Raw genomic sequence first — 20,010 nt, forward strand, 5'->3', positions numbered from 1 at the left:
GCAATTAACGAGTGTTTTCGTATGAGATGCGGTCCGTCAGTGGCGTATCCTGGAATCTCCACTGAGGCATGCAACTAGTAACCATGCAGTTAACACAATGTATTAAGTAAATTTCAATTCTACTTACCCTAATTACATGTAAGTGAACTCGAGTCAAACAGTTTTACTGTAAGTTCCTGGATTGAACGTGCGTACACAATTCTTGTTTTCTATTTTTAAATTTACGAGAGTCCGCCTCTGTGGTGTAGTGGTTAGTGTGATTAGCTGCCACCCCCGGAGGTCCGGGTTCGATTCCCGGCTCTGCCACGAAATTTGAAAAGTGGTACGAGGGCTGGAACGGGGTTCACTCAGCCTCGGGAGGTCAACTGAGTAGAGGTGGGTTCGATTCCCACCTCAGCCATTCTGGAAGTGGTTTTCCGTGGTTTCCCACTTCTCCAGGCAAATGCCGGGATGGTACCTAACTTCAGGCCACGGCCGCTTCCTTCCCTCTTCCTTGTCTATCCCTTCCAATATTCCCATCCCCCGCAAGGCCCCTGTTCAGCCTAGCAGGTGAGGCCACCTGGGCGAGGTACTGGTCATCCTCACCAGTTTTGTCCCCGACGCAGAGTCTGAAGCTCCAGGACACTGCCCTTGAGGCGATACAGGTGGGATCCCTCGCTGAGTCCGAAAAGCCGAGGGAAAAGCCAACCCTGGAGGGTAAGCAGATTAAGAAGAAGGAGAAGAAGAATTTTTTTTGCTACGGGCTTTACGTCGCACCGACACAGATAGGTCTTTTGGCGACGATGGGATAGGAAAGGCCTAGGAGTTGGAAGGAAGCGGCCGTGGCCTTAATTAAGGTACAGCCCCAGCATTTGCCTGGTGTGAAAATGGGAAACCACGGAAAACCATCTTCAGGGCTGCCGATAGTGGGATTCGAACCTACTATCTCCCGGATGCAAGCTCACAGCCGCGCGCCTCTATACGCACGGCCAACTCGCCCGGTAAAGAAGAAATATACGAGGGAAGGTAGAGGTCTCCCGGCTTGAACTATTTGAATCTTTTTATCAAACGAACGGCCAGTAAACTGATATACAATTATATCCGTTTTAGACTCATCCATCGTTAATACCACAGTAAGCGCAAAATATAATAAAAAAACGAAAACGACGAATAGCACAGGAACAGCACACACAGAATGAACTCACTAATCAGCAAAACACGCAATGAATTAACTCACTAGTTAGCCACAACTGAAGCACTGGAGGAAAGTTACCTCAGTGGCATTGGTCAGTTTCGTCACGTTGGGTTCTCGCTGGGGGATAATCTGTGGGTCCCGTTCGCTGTAAACATGTCGACTTTCTCCAAGTTGCAAACAGATGGCAGAGGGTAGCACTGGTATGGGGTGATAAATTCTGACCAAGTTTCAATTGCAGCGACATCGTTCGGAGGGTTTCAGAACTACGTCTGCCACCGAATGCAATTTTAAGATTGAATGCCTTGCATCCTTAATTCCGCCATGCTGTCTCTTTCTTCCTAGAGAGGAGTAGACGGCGAGACTACACCAGCACCACACGTAGTCAAGCAACGGAACTAGTACAGTTGCGCGGACCTTTTGAACTTCTGAGAGATGAAATCGTTAATATTTGACTTAAAACAACCTAAAATCGTACATCAGACAGTTCTTTGTGTTATCATAACGCATGCAGTGAATGCCTTGCATTCAAGGAGAATACGCCCCTGCGGCCCGTCATTTCTTATACGCTCTCCGCGATGACAAAAGCCAAGGACATGGGCAAGGTTTCGGTCTCGCTGCAGTGCCTGCAGTGGGTTATCTCCTTGGCTTCGACCATGAAGAGCGCTTTCTGGATCACCGCTGCACTGCATTTTGAGGGCGTCTCTCCACTCACAGCTTTCGAGTATTTAATTGTTGCTTAATGCACATTCAATTTGATTATCTATTTTACAATGTTCTCTCTCTCTCTCTTTCTTTTCTTTCTTTCTTTCGTAATCTCTTCAACTTCCCCGGTTGGTTAATAAAATCACGGAAAACCACTTCGAGGATGGCTGCGGCGGAGATCATACCCCCTGTATTCAGTTGATCTCCCGAGGCTGAGTGGACCCCATTCGAGCTCTCGTACCGCTTTTCAAATTTCGTGGCAGAGCCAGGAATCGAACCCGGGCCTCCTGGGTTGGCAGCTAATCACACTAACCACTACACCACAAAGGCGGCATTTTAACAATTCAATTTTCCAAAATTGTATTCTCCAAAGGTTATGTCTGTTCAAACTAATTTTTATTATTTACAGTGACGTCTGCTTTGGGACCACATGTGAATTTTTTAGTTCATCCTTTCTTGCTGTTTCCTTTTATGATCTTTCCACCATTCCTTCATCATTCCACTATGCTTAATTCTTCTCTCCTCAGACCACTTTGGACCGAGTTTCCTTTTCACGTTTTTTTACAAGTTGCTTTACGTCGCACTGACTCAGATAGATCTTATGGCGACGGTGGGATAGGAAAGGCCTAAGAGTGGGAAGGAAGCGGCCGTGGCCTTAATTAAGTAATAGGCCCAGCATTTGCCTGGTGTGAAAATGGGAAACTACGGAGATGAAAATGAAATGGCGTATGGCTTTTAGTGCCGGGAGTGTCCGACAAGTTCGGTTCGCCAGATGCAGGTCTTTTGATTTGACTCCCGTAGGCGACCTACGCTTCGTGATGAGGATGAGATGATGATGAAGACGACACATACACCCAGCCCCCATGCCAGCGAATTTAACCAATTAAGGTTAAAATTCCCGACCCTGCTGGGAATCGAACCCGGGACCCCTGTGGCTAAAGGCCAGCACGCTATAACCATTTAGCCATGGAGTCGGACGGAAACCACGGAAAACCATCTTCAGGGCTGCCGACAGTGGGGTTCAAACTCACTATCTCCCGCATGCAAGCTCACAGCTGCGCGCCCCTAACCGCACGGGCAACTCACCCGGTCCTTTTCACTTTTAATCGATATACGGCTTTTTTTGAATCCGGGAAATAGTGGGTTCGAATCCTATCTGGTAAGGCCACGGACGCTTCCCTCCCACTCCTGTTCCTTGTCTATCCCATCGTCGCCATAAGACCTATCTGTGTCGGTGCGACGTACAGCCAGTTGTAAAAGAAAAGTATAGTTTGACTCCGTGGTTAGCCGGTTCGAGTCCCGTTGGTCGAAAAAATGTAACCATCAGAATGTTGGCCGGTAGGGTAGGAGAGGTGTTGGTACACAATTTCTAATCACTGGATTGTGCACCAAAAGCCTGGATTCAACTCCAAACCTTTCCGCACTGCTCATGAGGGGTGAAGGCATACGACACTGTTGATGGTGATTCGTACGTCGGAGGGGTACGTAAAGCCTCGAACAGAGTATCCCTGTATAAGTCCTCAAAAATCCTGTAATAATAATAATAATAATAATAATAATAATAATAATAATAATAATAATAATAATCGTATGGCCTCAGCTACCGTTTGCAGACATTTCGATTTGACGCCATCTGGCTGTCTGCTCGTCAATTTCGACGTTCCGGTTTACTCTGTCTGCCATCTAGCGGACCTAGAGTAAACCGGATCTCTCTTGGGCGTCTATGGCTGAGATTTAATTAATTTTGTCGGGTAAATACCAAATGTATCACCAGAGATCTTTTACATGCCGACATCGTACGACATGGAGTGTCGAATGGACTTTTTTCCGCCCTTCAAAAATCCGACTAGGTACCTCTGCCGGGTTTGAACCCGCTATCTTGGGATCCGGAGGCCGACACTCTACCACGGATATGCAGTTAACTCCGTTATCCGATCTTTAAAAATATTACACGTTGAACCATCTTTCTCTCTCTTCCACCGTCTAACCTTCGGAGATAGCTCAGTCCGATACGACTGCTTTCCTCTGTGATCTTGAAGACTAGAAGAGTGCATGCAGCCTTGGCTTATTAACTTCCACAGGAAGTGGCGAGACGAGATAATAACAGCTCTTTGGTGTAATGTCTTTCAAAAATAGATCAGTGGCCTCTGGAGCTTAAGTAAAGTAAAAACAAAAAAACAAAAACAAAAAAAACTCGTGTCCTCATATCGAGGTGATGCAGTTCTTTTCGGACACACCACCATTGGAGGTGAGCTGTGTGTACCATGTTAACCACATACAAGCCCTCCTGTCATTTTTAAATCTCTTGCAGTACTTGGAATCGAACCCGGGACCCCGAGGACGGCAGCTAACCGTTACACTACGGAGGTGGACATAAAGTAAAGTGACTTGTGCGTTATTACTATATACTGTAACTTACCTGTAGAATGCATATTAAGGGTGTGTAGGACAGTTGTAGAAGGGCATGATTATGATAGGCGCTATTTATTCCATGTTGTCACTGTATTTCCGGATACTCTACTCCCTACCTCTGTCTCGTTTCTCTATAAAGTCGGACATGAAGTGAGATGAATATTCGTAGCGAGATTTTACGAACGGATGCCCTTCCTGACGCCATCCCCATCAGAGGAGTTCTTTCTTTCTTTCTTAATCTGTTTACCCTCCAGGGATGGTTTTTCCCTCGGACTCAGCGAGGGATTCCACTTCTACCGCCTCAAGGGCAGTGTCCTGGAGCGTGAGACATTGGGTCGGGGATACAACTGCGGGGAATGACCAGTACCTCACCCAGGCGGCCTCACATGCTATGCTGAACAGGGCCCTTGCTGGGGGGGGGGGGGAGATTGAAAGGGATAGACAAGGAAGAGGGAAGGAAGCGGCCGTGGCCTTAAGTTAGGTACCATCCCGGTTGCCTGGGAAACCACGGAAAACCACTTCCAGGGTGGGAATCGAACCCATCTCTACTCGTTTGACCTCCCGAGGCTGAGTGGACCCCGTTCCAGCCCTCGTACCACTTTTCAAATTTCGTGGCAGAATCGAACACGGGCCTCCGGGGGTGGCAGCTAATCACACTAACCACTACACCACAGAGGCGGACATCAAAGGAGTTAATGATATAAAACGAATGACGTAATATACGGTCGTAGGAAGGGAGAGGGTGAAATGCGGTGCCGGCACGTTGCCTACTCCTGTCGAATAGCACGAAGAGGTCTGCTCAAGGGTTTACGTCTCCATCCGACGGATACATCACCATCAACAGCGTCATATACCCCCACTCCTACGAGCACTGCGGAGAGATCTGGAACAGAATCGGTCGGTGGAGAAAGGAACTAACAAGGAAACCCTTCCATCTGTAAGTCTCTGATCTGACTGACATTTAGTACAACTACTTCCGTAGGAATGTTTTATTTAGCCATATCGAAATTCTATGCCCAGTCTTATATTTAGCTCACCCCCTGTGGGCGGGGGACGCAGATGAAGAATACACCCACGGTATCCCCTGCCTGTCGAAAGAAACGAATAAAAGGGGCCCTAGGGGCTCTGAACGTAGGAGCGTGGGGCCCTTAGCTGAGTCCTGGCATTGCTTCCACTTACTTGTGCCAGATTCCTCAATTTTATCTATCCTGTCCAACCTTACTTGGTCATCTCTTGTTCTTTTCCTGCCCCGACAGTATTAGAGCACTCGAGGCCTAGGGAGTCATTCATTTTCACGCCCTTCACGACCCTTGCCTTTCTTCATCCTTTACTTGATTTTTCGAAGTGACGGAGCCCTTTTTTTTCTCTATTTCCTGTGGTTGGGGGACGCAGACGAAGAATGCACCCACGGTGTCCCCTGCCGTCGTAAGGGGTGACTAAAAGGGGCGACCAAGGGATGATGGAATTAGAACCATGAAACTAATTGTGATTAGTACCATCACGCGGGAAAAGACATGGGTCGCCTTTACTTGCGAGTAGTACCACTATGTTAGGTACACTTTAGGTTTGTGAGTAGTAGCAGCAGAGAGCGGTTCACTGTGGGTTTCCAGTACCTGTGATTAGTACCACTATATGAAATGGAATGGCGTTTGGCTTTTAGTGCCGGAAGTGTCCGTGGACATGTTCGGCTCGCCAGGTGCAGGTCTTTTGATTTGGCTCCCGTAGGCGACCTGCGCCTCGTGATGAGGATGAAATGATGATGAAAACGACACACACACCCAGTCCCCGTGCCAGAAAAATTAAACATTTCCGACCTTGCTGGGAATCGAACCCGGGACTCCTGTGACCAAAGGCCAGCACTCTAACCATTTAGCCATGGAGCCGGACAGTACCACTATATGAGCGACACCGTCTGTCTGCGTTGCCTGTGATTTGTACCCACTGTGTGAGGAACACCACGGAATAGTACGAGTCCCGGTGGTAGTATACCTATGTGAGGTGCACCATGGGTTTGCGTTGCCTACGAGTGCCGCCATTATCTGAGAAACACCACAGGTCTGCGTTACCTGTACGACATACAACAGTTGTGAGTTTTACCTAAATGTTTGGAATACCGTGAGTTTAAGCTACCTTTGATTTCTATCGCAACTTGAGAAATACCATGGTTCTACTTTACTAGCGGTAAGTGCCATTTTGAGGGACCGTTGACCTTTAGACAGCAAGCATCATCGATTCAAGATTCTGCTTTGGAAGCAGCCCCTTGGTCAATAATATTGTTTCTGGGAAGGTAAGGCATTGCGGGTCGGACCCACTGATTGTTTTAAATTCATATTCATGCATTCATTCTTCATCATCCCATTTTGAAATCTGATCATTGGATGAACTTTGTACTTTCAAATTGTCATTGCGGGGCGGCCGACCAGTTCATGTGTCGCGCTCTCACTGTTTCACTCTCGCACACACATTACTTCCCTACCTCTACTTGCTTCCCGCCGCTCACTCTTGTCTATGCGGTGCTCAAATGAGCAAATTTTGACACCTCAAGACAGGTGCTAAATATACGTCTGGGCATCTCATTTTAATATGGCTGAATAAAACATTCCTACTGAAGTCTTTGTACCAAATATAAATAAGATCGGAGATTAGCAGATGGAAGGTTTTTTTTTTTTTTTTTTTTCACGAATTATATTCATTCAACCAAGATGCATCGTCCTGTGTTTAAATGAACTATTTGCGTCGTATTCTGAGGGGAAAGAACTCATATTTACTTTCATCAACATGAGGAGAAAGGAATTGTCGGTGACATAGTTCCTTTCTCCACCGTAAGGTGACAACCAAGATTGGCTATGACATTTGTTATTACAAAGGAAACGTACTGTCTAGGGAAGCAGTACACAGGGATGTACACCACAATGAGAAACAAAGCTTCTGCGTAACACAGTTTAAACAATAGGTTTATTTATTTATTTATTTATTTATTTATTTATTTATTTATTTATTTATTTATTTATTTATTTATTTATTCTTCTTAATTTGTTTACCCTCCTGGTTTGGTTTTTCCCTCGGACTCAGCGAGGGATCCCATCTCTATCACCTCAAGGGCAGTGTTCTGGAGCGTGAGACGTTGGGTCAAGGGATACAACTGGGGAGGATGAACAGTACCTCGCCCAGGCGGCCTCACCTGCTATGCTAAACAGGGGCCTTGTGGGGATGAGAAGATTGAAAGGGGTAGACAAGGAAGAGGGAATGAACTGGCCGTGGCCTTAAGTTAGGTACCATCCCGGCATTTTCCTGGAGGAGAAGGGGGAAACCACGGAAAACCACTTCCAGGATGGCTGAGGTGGGAATCGAACCCACCTCTACTCATTTGACCTCCCTAGGCTGAGTGGACTCCGTTCCAGCCCTCGTACTTTTTCCTAAATTTCGTGGCAGAGCCGGGAATCGAACCCGGGCCTCCGGGGGTGGCAGGTAATCACACTAACTACTTCACCACAGAGGCGGACTATTATTATTATTATTATTATTATTATTATTATTATTATTATTATTATTATTATTATTATTATAGTTGTACGACTCAATAAGTCCTGGAATAGTAACTGCCTGTAGTCGTAAAGGCCTAAAAGGTTACGTTATTCATATCTTTAACCTGATAAAAATAAGGTATGGTTTCGGAACTTGACAATTTCATCTCGGCGGAAGAACTGGAAAGGAGCATGAGGTTGAAAAATCTGAGGTCACAAGGTAAACAGAAAGTTTTTTTTTTGCTAGGGGCTTTACGTCGCACCGACACAGATAGGTCTTATGGCGACGATGGGATAGGAAAGGCCTAGGAGTTGGAAGGAAGCGGCCGTGGCCTTAATTAAGGTACAGCCCCAGCATTTGCCTGGTGTGAAAATGGGAAACCACGGAAAACCATCTTCAGGGCTGCCGATAGTGGGATTCGAATCTACTATCTCCCGGATGCAAGCTCACAGCCGCGCGCCTCTACGCGCACAGCCAACTCGCCCGGTTAAACAGAAAGGTTTAAGCCTAAGAGAGGCAGATATCTTGTGTAACCGTAGTGTCCACAGTTAGCTGTGTCGATATACATTAATGAAATAAATAAATAAATAAATAAATAAATAAATAAATAAATAAATAAATAAATAAATAAATAAATAAATACCGAGGCTTATTTATAATAGCATTCTAGCATTCGATGATCCATTAATATTGTCCTTCAAGTTTATGAAGATCAGCGTTCAAAACAGCTTGGGGAGCGTTGCGAATAGCAAAAATACATTTAAAAAAGAAGCATTATTATACAGAACTACAGATTCCATTACATACTATAGAGAACCAATCTCGGTACCGGCAGGCCATCCTACAGGGAGTCTTCCCACTGTCCCTCACAAGCGAAACGAGTACAGGGACCACCAGATCCAAAGTGGACGGATGGGAGGAAGCAGGCACACAGCCAGAAAATGAAAGCATACTGGGCCAAGAAAAAGCAGAAGACCTTAGCTAAGAGTTAAGAAGAGCCCCATGGTACCTAGTACGCCAAAACGAACCAAAAATTAAGAACATAACCATTCCAGGAACTTGCGGCTTAGCCAATTAAATCTTGATTACTACGTAGGCTACTTGGTGTTCTGCGCACGAGTTGGCGAGCACGTAACGTTGCTACGGCAGGGGATAAAAAGAATAGGGTGATGGAAGGCAGGAGTCAAGGTCCCATCTTCCTAACCCTGTTCAAGGTCACTCTGCGGTCTCCCCTTTGCAGGTAGAGTAATGCTGTCATTCCATTCTCCAACAACAAAAGGCGTAGTGGTGATAATAAAAGTGTCACATCAGTTACGAGACTCATGTCACGGTTGACAACACGGACATAAAACAGACTGACTTTATGATATGCAGTTACGTCACCGAAGTAGACATATTTTGTTTTGAAGAATTTATTTCCAAAGTGGTTTGTCAAAAGTAGTCGTTTTATTGCGAATGTAATTTCCAGTCTAATTAACGGGATGACAATAATGATAATAATAATAATAATAATAATAATAATAATAATAATAATAATAATATTTTTAATTTCGTGTGGCTATTTCTAGCCGAGTGCAGCCCTTGTAAGGCAGACCCTCCGATGAGGGTGGGCGGCATCTGCCATGTGTAGGTAACTGCGTGTTACTGTGGTGGAGGATAGTGTTATGTGTGGTGTGTGAGTTTCAGGGATGTTGGGGACAGCACAAACACCCAGCCGCCGAGCCACTGGAATTAACCAATGAAGGTTAAAATCCCCGACCCACCCGGGAATCGAACCCGAGACCCTCTGAACCGAAGGCCAGTACGCTGACCATTCAGCCAACGAGTCGGGCATAATAATAATAATAATAATAATAAAATATATTTATTTACTTAAGCCATTTACCGCCGAGCGTTGGTTTTCTTTCGGACTCAGCTAGGGATCCCACCTCTACTGTCTCAAGGGCAGTGTCCTGGAGCATGAGACATTTGGTTGGGGATACAGTTGGGGAGGATGACCAGTACCACACCCAGGCGGCCTCACCTGCTGTGCTGAACAGGGACCTCGTGGCGGATGGGAAGATTGGAAGGGAGAGTCCGTGGCCTTAATTTAGGTATCCTCCCGGCATTTGCCTGGAGAAGAAGTGGGAACGACGGCTGAGGTGGGAATCGACCCCCGTCCACTCAGTTGACCTTCGGAGGCTGAGTGGATCCCGTTCCAGCCCTCGTACCACTTTTCAAATTTTGTGGACATTTTACAAAAAAATAAAAAGTAAAAAAAAACGCCTCAGGATATTGAACCAAGGAACACATTACAGAAAGAATTATGTAAATAACTTAATTTGGCTAGGATTTGAATAAAACATAAAGAGAGTAAAGAAACAACCGATTTTAGGCTGTTTTTCCGGAACTGCATTTCGGCCGGAAGTGATTTTCGAAAATTGTTTTTCTTTAATTTGATAAAGATATCCAAGACTCACAATTTGAAACCTTTCCGGGCTCTTTAGCCCTTCAACTTTCGGCAAAATTGACAAAATTGCTTGATTATACGTTTTTCATAGTGTGAGGACCCCTACTTTGTCTGCTAAGTCGAGCGGCTCGTCTCCTTACTCCCAAGTCTTCCCAGCCCAAAGGTTGCAACATTTTCGTAATACTACTCTCTTGTCGGCAATCAGCCAGAACAAATCGTTCTGCTTTTCTTTGGATCTTTTCCAGCTCTCGTATGAAATAATCCTTGTTAGTCCTTCACACCGGAACCATACTCTAGTTGAGGTCTTACCTGGTATAGCCCCTCTCGTTTACATCCTTACCACAACCTCTAAGTACCCTCATAACCATGTGCAGACATATGTAAACTTTATTTACAAGATTAAGCTAAACAAATTTTAATTCCCTTGGCCAACAAGCCTTACCTCATCAACTCCACTCTTACTTTCGCTTTGCTCTTTTTTGTGGTCTTCACTGTGAAAGGAAGAGAAAGGATTCCTCCGCAAGTAGACTACGTAATAATCGATAGTAATCGATTTAGAGAGCTTTCGATAATAATCACCATCATAAATCATTTCATCATAATTATACACTAGATCGTTGCGGAAGAACTTACTCCTCTTTTTTTTTTTTTTTTTTTTCGCTACACTTGTAATTAACGGAAGTCACTTAACATGAAGTTTTTCTCTGCCTGACTTTTCTCATTAAGGAAACAGCGGACTTGCTCAATGCGAACAATAGATAGTTTTATTTACAACTGTTTGTTTAACGCCTCAGTGACGCAATAATCACATAGCATGTGCGTAATCACACGTTTTTCCGACTCTTCAAGTTGCTCCTGATATTCTAAACCGTGTTATACACGATAATGTTTTGGCAAATTCGAGACTTCACAAGAACTTTCAATACATGACAAGTCTTGAAGTCTTCAAAAGTCTTGAAAGTGAATTAGAACAAGACCGACTCCAATCCTCAGACCGTAATATAAAAAGAACATGGCGGCTGAAGTAGCCGGACTGCTGGTATTGGCTAACACGAAAATATCACGTACATATTATATAAACGGCGGTAATTTTCCATGGTAAATGTAACATCATAGGGAAAATCACTTTTACACGTATGAAAACGCTTCGCCAACAAGTACACACCACATAAAATCAACTAGAATCACATATACTCTACTAGAAAAGAGACCAACAAGCTGATTATTTAGAAATTTCAGTTCGTCAAATAACGTTTTCCCTTCGCTGGTTAGATGAAAATACGTAATAAAACTGTTAAAATGATATTTCTAACGTCATTTTGGATGTTTCAAAACAAATTAAGGTGCTAAATTCCTCGATTTATTCGCTCTCATGAGAACATAATTTGTTGCCTTAGTTTGCAAGAGGTGGACAATTTCTTAAATTCAGCACCCAACGAAGGGGAAGTACACCGAAAATGATAATGTTATTGGCTTTACGTCCCACTAACTACATTTGTTACGGTTTTTGGAGACGTCGAAGTGTCGAAACTTAGCCCCGCAGTAGTTCTGTTATGTGCCAGTAAATCTACCGACACCAGGCTGACATATTTGAGCAACTTCAAGTACCACCGGACTGAGCTAGTATCGAGTCTGCCAACTTGGGGTCAGAAGGACAGTGCCTTAACCGTCTGTGTCACTTAGCCCAAGTACACCCGAAATGATTATGTTAACCCAATGAACGGCCCTAGTAATATTAGCATAATGTTGATATATGGCATAACAGCACTTCACACAATGATAGTAACCTTAGTAATGAAACGTTCAGACTCTAAAGATATAATAGGTTTTTACCCATTAAAGAACATGAGTGCAAAAACTGTATTGACTATACATTGATATTTAACCACGTGGACGAGCTTCAGTTCGACGCAGTCTGCTTGATAACAGATAACCACAGCATGAATCAGAAGGTGTTAGTAGAGTAAAACCCTGCGTTACAAACACAACTAATCCCTCTAAGTCACTATTTCTTCTGTGTAACAGTATACAGATTGGTCCAACTGTCACACTTTATGAGTTTTATTATACTCCAAGATCCAGCCAAACATTTCCGCAGGCAAAGCACAGATTATTGTAAAATAAACTTGCATCTAAATCACTCGACACTTTGAAGCACATAGACACTGATGGAATAACACAATATCACTTATATTCTATCTAAATATTTTTCGAGGAACACGAATCGTTTGGAAGTAGAAAAAAGGCTTACCTAACCTCAGACTTAGTCTCAAAATGATGTATGCATGCTACAGTTTTGTCATGGACTTCAAAATAATCCATTTCTATCTTAATGTTACATTCCGTAGGGAACTTAAGAATAGTTGTATGAGAGGCATTGCCATAGTTAGACTAAAACCTGGACCACCTAGTGCACCCATGTTCTTTAAGGGTAAAAACACGATCAAAACAAGCACATTCTCACATTATTGTGTATAATTACAGATCCTGTGTGTCCACTGACTCATATAAATACACTCGCACACTTATATTCTACAAAGAAACTAACATTTATCGTCAACTTTCATAAAATTACACAAACTACATACGATAACAACAAACCAAAACAAAGCCAGATTTCCAACAATTTCGGCTACTCGATTCGCCGTTTTTGAACGATAGAGAGTAGCATTAAGGTCTGAGGATTGGAGTCGGTCTTGATTAGAACATGTTCTGATCGGTCAGAGAATTGCTAAGTCTTTGACAGAATTGCCCAATTGGAATTCGAGTATTAATGGTGCGCGCTATACCGCTAGGCATGCTGGGATTGCCGGGAATCAATGCAACAAAAATGGCTTTTGTGTGTGTGCATTAACTATTAAGTATGAGACACATCCCCGCCTATATTCAGTGGATTCCGCAGAGTACCAGAACAAAATGATTAAGACGGCATCGTACGAGGAGATTTCAAGAGAAATATCTGTAGGAAGTAGGCAAGCGGTAAACATTGTCAGCAATATTCTACTTATGACAATCTTCGCATATTGTTATTATTATTATTATTATTATTATTATTATTATTATTATTATTATTATTATTATTATTATTATTATTATTATTATTATTGTTGTTATTATTCTGGAATTCCTAATATGTTTCCATGTAATCTATATATTAAGAGTTTGCTAAAAACAGCTTTGGCAAATTCCTCTGTGTGTTTTACTGAACCGATTTGCTTCACTTCTGTTTTATTCTCTCCGGAATTACCTACTGATGACTTATGATATATTGATAGGTCCCTAAGATCAGCCAACTATGAGTAATCATTAAATCAAATCATTAAATGATAACTCTAATAATTGCAGGCGAAGGTTTACCCTAACCCGCAATACATTCTCTGCTTAGTGAGTTGCTAAGCAACTAACACTTTCATTAACATTCCGATATATGTGATTTTCATTCTTAATAGTGTCATTGCATGCAGCCATGTTTGATTACTACCTGTCATTCCAGAGGGTATACACTTCCTCTGATCACTGAAGACTACTAGATACTCTTTGATTCTCTTACCTTTCCTAGCTTCCAGATATATTCAACAGATGGCAGAACGTTCCTCATAACTTACTTGCTACTGAGAAAAAAAAAGTCTATGTACAAACAGACCCCATCATGACATACGCCGTATACATTATCTGGGAACACCTATCGAAGGATAATCTAGCTACACTAGAAAGAGTGATGGCCATATATCTTAAAAAAGTTCTCTGCCTTGCAAAAAACGTTCCTTCGGACTAAACTATGAGCTCACAAGACAACCGTTCTATATAGAAGAACTGCGATTAAAATACCATTGCCTTCTCACGACACAATACCAAGCTCTACATCAAGAACTGCAGCGGATATATGGATAACGTTTTACCAAACTGACGGCATGATGTCATCAGAATGGATGAATTCTGACTACCAACTGCGGCATACCATAACCCGCTTCTTATTAAAGGTTCACAAAACCATTGAAAAGGCAGGCAAACCACTATGACTACGACAGACATATCAAGACGAGTTATCTGTCCTGTTTGTATGTAATGCTGCAGAGAAGCACGAGTCCTTTAGTAAGATATGAATTTCCCTTGCATTGCTATCATTTTTATTCCATTAATGTGAGTAAAGGTAATATAACATAAATTCTGCAAATTATATTGGCAGTGAAAACATTGCAAAAATTATTTTGAAGATAACCACAAAATATTTCCGCCATGTCAATTATGGTTTATGGCGCGTTTATTTTTTTTCTAGAATGTATGCCACCGCTAGTCCAAGAACCACAACTGCTGTTTGCCTGTCCTCCATGTTAAAACAAAATGCTATCAAATCTTGTCAAACCTTCAACAATGTTGAACAGTTTTTGACAAGATTTGACAGCTTTTCTTGTGAAGTATTGAGCTGAAAGAAAAGTTTGATGGTGTAAAACAGGCATTCGGCTGTCAGCGGCTTGTCGTGGCGTACTGGATCTCCACGACCCTTCGCTCTTTTTTTTTTTTTTTTTTGCATTATTGCTGTTCTTGTCTCCCTGTCGGTATAGAAACCATAATCAGCGTCGTATTGAAAAACTTGACTATAGACGGATGTACAGATCCTTTAAACGTAGCCGGGATGGTTTACATAGCAACTCTCCATAGAATTAGTTACCGACCCTTGCACCTAAACTTTCACACACCCGCCACTGATGTTTCCTTTGAAATGAAAAGACGCGTGACCTCCGGAGAGGAACGGTGCAGGTCTTTTGATTTGACGTCGTTATGAGGGAGGATGAAATGATGATGAAGACGGCACATATACCCAGTCCCTGTAGCTGGGGAATTAACCATTTATAGTTAGAATTCCCGGCCCTGCCGGGAATCGAACCCGGGACCCCTGTGACCAAAGGCCAGCACGCTAACCATTTCGCCATGGATCCGGACATATTTCCATTAATTTTCACTTTATCTGTAAAATATATAAGTTAGTACAAAAAGTTTTCAATTAATTGATGCAGGGCCGAATTAAACTACTGCAACACATCTGCCCCCCCGCCCACTTTCTTAAAATTGATAAGACAAAATTGTAATTACTGTTATTTTTATATAGTGAATAAAATAATACCGGTACAGTTCAGTACATCTGAGGTAAAATATCAAACATAAATACCATTAAAATAAGAATAAGAATTCCAACGGAGAGAGCGGACGGCTGTCAACTCTGCACAATTCACTACCCCGTCTTACGGATTACCTCTCATCAAACTCTCATTACCTCTCCTCCTATCATAACCACTCTTTAACTGCAACTCTCAGTCGCTCTAGGACTTAGAACCGCTCCTTTGTAGCCACTGCCGCTTTGCTGCGGAATACCTTCCCTGTTATCGTTGGGGATTTGCGTTCTCGAAGGAGATTTAAGATGGATTGCCGAAATCACTTGCTCAATACTTCTAGCTGACTTGTACGGTGAGTGAAGTGTGAATGAGTGCGTGAATAAGCATATTTTCATAAAAATTAGAAATGCATTTGTTAGCTATAGGTTTTTGCGGTGTTTCCCTCTTTTATTATTACTGTTGTTAGTTTTATAATTATTATTATGCTCATTTATATTGTCATGTTGTACATTCTGTAATTATTTCTTTTATTACTATCTCCATATTTTCTATCAGTACTAAGTTTATATTATTTTTTAAATTGTTGTGTTAAAAAAATTGTATTTCAGTTAATTATTTCAAATGTTCTGATTGAGTGTAAGAGAGGGCCTTGAGCCCTAACTTCGCCACGAATAAAGACGAATTACTTATTTACTTACGTACTAAACATTAAATCGTATTCTCGATGAGAGTGGTAATTCTTTGTTCCGTTAACCGCTGACCTCCGTGCTTCCAATCAATGAAGGCAGTTGTTGCAAATTGGGATGTCCCTCCAAAAAGTGTACAAGGAGCAAAGAAACAGATCGTTAACTGCAGGAATAAACCAGATACTCACGTTTCATGTCGTCTCCATTTAAAAGCTTTCTTTCAAATAGCACTTTCGTCAGAAATCGCTAATTGTCTGCATACATCTGCATAGAATTACAGAAATCGTCCTGATTCTGTTTCACTCCACTTTTAGTATAGTAGTCTCTAGTAATAATAATGTTGTGTGGCTATTTCTAGACGAGTGCTGCCCCTGTAAGGCAGACTCTCCGATGAGGGTGGGCGGCACCTGCCATGTGTTGGTAACTGCGTGTTATTGTCGTGGAGGATAGTGTTATGTGTGGTGTCTGAGTTGCAGGGATATTGGGGACAGCACAAGTACCCAGTCCCCAAGCGAAGGGAATTAACCATTTAAGGCTAAAATCTCCGACCCGGCCGGGAATCGAACCCGGGGCCCTCTGAACAGGAGAGCACTGCGCTGACCATTCAGCGAAATAGCCGGACAGTAGTCTCTAGTAACATTATTCATAAGCCAAAAAAAGGGTAATCGTTTGGTTTAAAAATAAGTTCTCTTGGTACTAGACTGTCTTCACGAATTTCACTTACAGTTCCAACAACAGATCAATGGAAATGCAACTAAAAGTGGGCGCACACTCATTAAAGTTCTCTGTGCCGGTACCATCTTTTTTATTTTCGTCATTGTATGAGAGAAAGTTGTTTGAATTATAGTTGGTATTCTGTAGAAAACTAAGTCAATTTTGGTGTTTGAGAGAACAGTTCACTTTCCCTCCACTTCTTTTCTTTTCTTTTCTTGTGTATGTAACACGAAAAACACTTACTAAAACTCTCACAAAATGAATAAAAATGGCTTTCACTTTCACGGTCTTCTTGGTATTATGCGAAAATAACGGCCTTCTCAACATCACGCGGGACCAAGCTCGATAGCTGTAGTCGCTTAAGTGCGGCCAGTATCCAGTATTCGGGAGATAGTAGGTTCGAACCCCACTGTCGGCAGCCCTGAAAATGGTTTTCCGTGGTTTCCCATTTTCACACCAGGCAAATGCTGGGGCTGTACCTTAATGATGATGATGATGCTTGTTGTTTTAAGGGGCCTAACATCGAAGGTCATCGGCCCTGTACCTTAATTAAGGCCACGGCCGCTTCATTCCCACTCCTAGCCCTTCCCTGTCCCATCGTCGCCATAAGACCTATCTGTGTCGGTGCGACGTAAAGCCACTAGCAAAAAAAAAACAACATCACGCGGTTGTCTCTAGGTGGTGTTGATTCACCGCCCGCTTGACTAAGTTGTAGCCCGAGGTCACACTGATACCCGTACGTAGAAGAGAGGGACTGTGTTTCTTCACTGTGGAGGTATTTACAATTATTATTATTATTATTATTATTATTATTATTATTATTATTATTATTATTATTATTATTATCCGAATAACTCTTTTGAGGGCACGATAAACTAACTTTGGTTACTTTTCTTTGCATTTAACTTTCTTCGTTTCCAAACTTCCTTAATTTTCCGAGAATATTGTTCCTTTTCCTCTTGAGTCCATTTTCTTCCAGTTGTTCATTTCTTTCTCTCCTGAAATCCCGCCTTTCGTGTTACTCCTCTGAAACGTGTTCTGTTTTCTATCGTATCTATTTTAATTCCAGCGGTTTTTCATATCCCTTTCAATTTCAATGAACCACGTTTGCTTGGATTTGTAACTGTTCAATAAGTTGAAGATGTCTTTAGTTAGTCTATTGTTATTCATTCTATAAACGTGTCCGAAAAATTGGAGTCTTCTTTACCTCATTACAATTGTCAGTTTTTCAACTTTTAAATATAGCTCTCTGTTCGATAGTACTCTAAATTCGGCATTGTTGTTTCTTATAGGTCCCAGAATTTTTCTCAAAATTCTTTCAGATTTTCTATTTTTTTAAGATCCCCTATTCTTGTAAGTTTAAGATTTTCTGCTGCAAATTAAATTTCTGGCTGGGCCACTGTTTGATAATGTCTTAATTTCAAGTTCCAGGATAGATATTTCATATTGTATATATTTTTTGTCATATGAAACATCCTTTCCATTTTGTTTACTCTTTCTTCTGTGTTGTTTGTTATTCATTCTCCCATTTGTAATATTATTTTACCGACACCTTTTACATAAGCGGAACGAAAATTCCGTTATTCATGTTGGGAGCTTTCGCTTTTGAGTACTACGAAAGTGCTACGAGTATTAACGGTGCGCGCATTCCAAAAACTCGTTTCCAAACTATTAGACCTTTCCTTTTTTTACCGTCCCATAAATTTGCCCATAACTCCCATGCCTAAATATGCCTCTGAATGAATGTATGTATGGCCAACCCCTGTGCCGTTTCTCTACGGAGTGGGGAATGGAAGTGAGATGAATCTTCGTAGCGAGTTTTTGCGACTGAATGCCCATTCTGGCGTCAACCTCATCAGAGTAGTTAAGGAGATGAAATGAATGGCGTGATTTATATGATAGTAGGAAGGGAGATAGTGAAATCCGATGCCAGCGCATAGTCTGCTCTTGTCGAATAGCACCAGGGGGTCTTCCCAAGGCTTCACGTCTCCATCCGACGGACAAATCACCATTAACAGCGTCATATGCCCTCACTCGATATGAGCAAAATGTACATCCTTTGCTTGTTTCCATACTCCTAATACTTAATTCATAATCATAACGCCTCATTCCATTTCCTTTAAGCATTTCTATGCATTATCGCTGAAGTATTCTTCTTCTTCTTACTATTATTATTACTCTGCTTATTATTTACTGACAACCTTTATTGTGTCTCTCCAAAATGTTTTCATTCCTCCCCTGAAGGGGGAGGCGGGCCTCTTAGACGGTGACGCCGTCTCTCAGGCCGGAGATTTGTTACGGTGAAGGAGATGCTCGGAGAAGATGAGGGGGTTGGCGGCCGTGGCCTATGCTAGGTACTGTCGCGGCATTCGCCTTAGTGCAGGAGAATGGGAAACCACGGAAAAACCATTCTCAGGACAGTCGGCGATTGAGGCCGGCCGTGAGCTCCAGCCCTGTCCCGTCTCCCGAATGCAGAGGCGTAGAGCCACGGTAGAGCCGTGGCCACTGCTCCTCTGCTCGGTTGGCCGGTCAGAGTGCAGAGCTGTTGGACGGACCAGCCGCGGCCACTTACGGGCTGAGACCCACTCTGCATCTACCGACCTTATGCCATGTCAAGAAAATAAGGTGAAATACTTTACGTTTCGCAGAGAACTTTCCTGTGCGTCTTGAGAAGAAAATCTCGACTGTCCACGAGGAAGACTTCTCCAAGAATGAAGTTCGAATTTAGACGTTAGTGTTTTCCAAATTCTTACGTTCCTCATCACCAGTTGTTTCATTCCAGTCAGTGTCATACTTTCATACTGTATGTGTGTACATCTGTTATATGACCCCCGCTCAGACTGATTCTGATGGTGTCATCAGCTTCCGCTTCGAACGCTAGCGCTGTACCGCGTTCGGTGAGCCATCTGGTGACGAATGAACGTACCACTTACACTTCTATTAGTAACGTCTAAATTCAAACTTTATTCTTGGAGCAGTCTTTATTATGAGCAGTCGATATTTTCTTCTGAAGACGCAGATAAAAATTTCTGCGAAACGTAAAAAAATTCACTGTAATTTCTTGACACGGCACAAGCCCAGAAAGCCTGTATTAATGTCTATAAGTACGGGCCGTAAAAGCATTAATGGTAACAATCATTATTCTGCCTGTGACTTACTGCAGTTGGTTGATCTTTTCCACAATCACCGTACTTCTAGTGAATTTCTGTGTCAGGGTTAATCCTTAATTCCAGAAAC

General features: G+C 42.6%; 1 protein-coding gene across 3 annotated transcripts in view; it reads left to right on the forward strand.

Annotated features, from left to right (window-relative positions):
- LOC136886402 (alpha-tocopherol transfer protein-like) overlaps positions 1 to 20,010 on the forward strand; it is a 218,573-nt gene that overhangs the window by 85,590 nt on the left and 112,973 nt on the right. The window lies entirely within an intron of this gene.

This window comes from Anabrus simplex, chromosome X (genome assembly GCF_040414725.1).
Source record: "Anabrus simplex isolate iqAnaSimp1 chromosome X, ASM4041472v1, whole genome shotgun sequence".
Taxonomy (NCBI): Eukaryota; Metazoa; Arthropoda; class Insecta; order Orthoptera; family Tettigoniidae; genus Anabrus; species Anabrus simplex.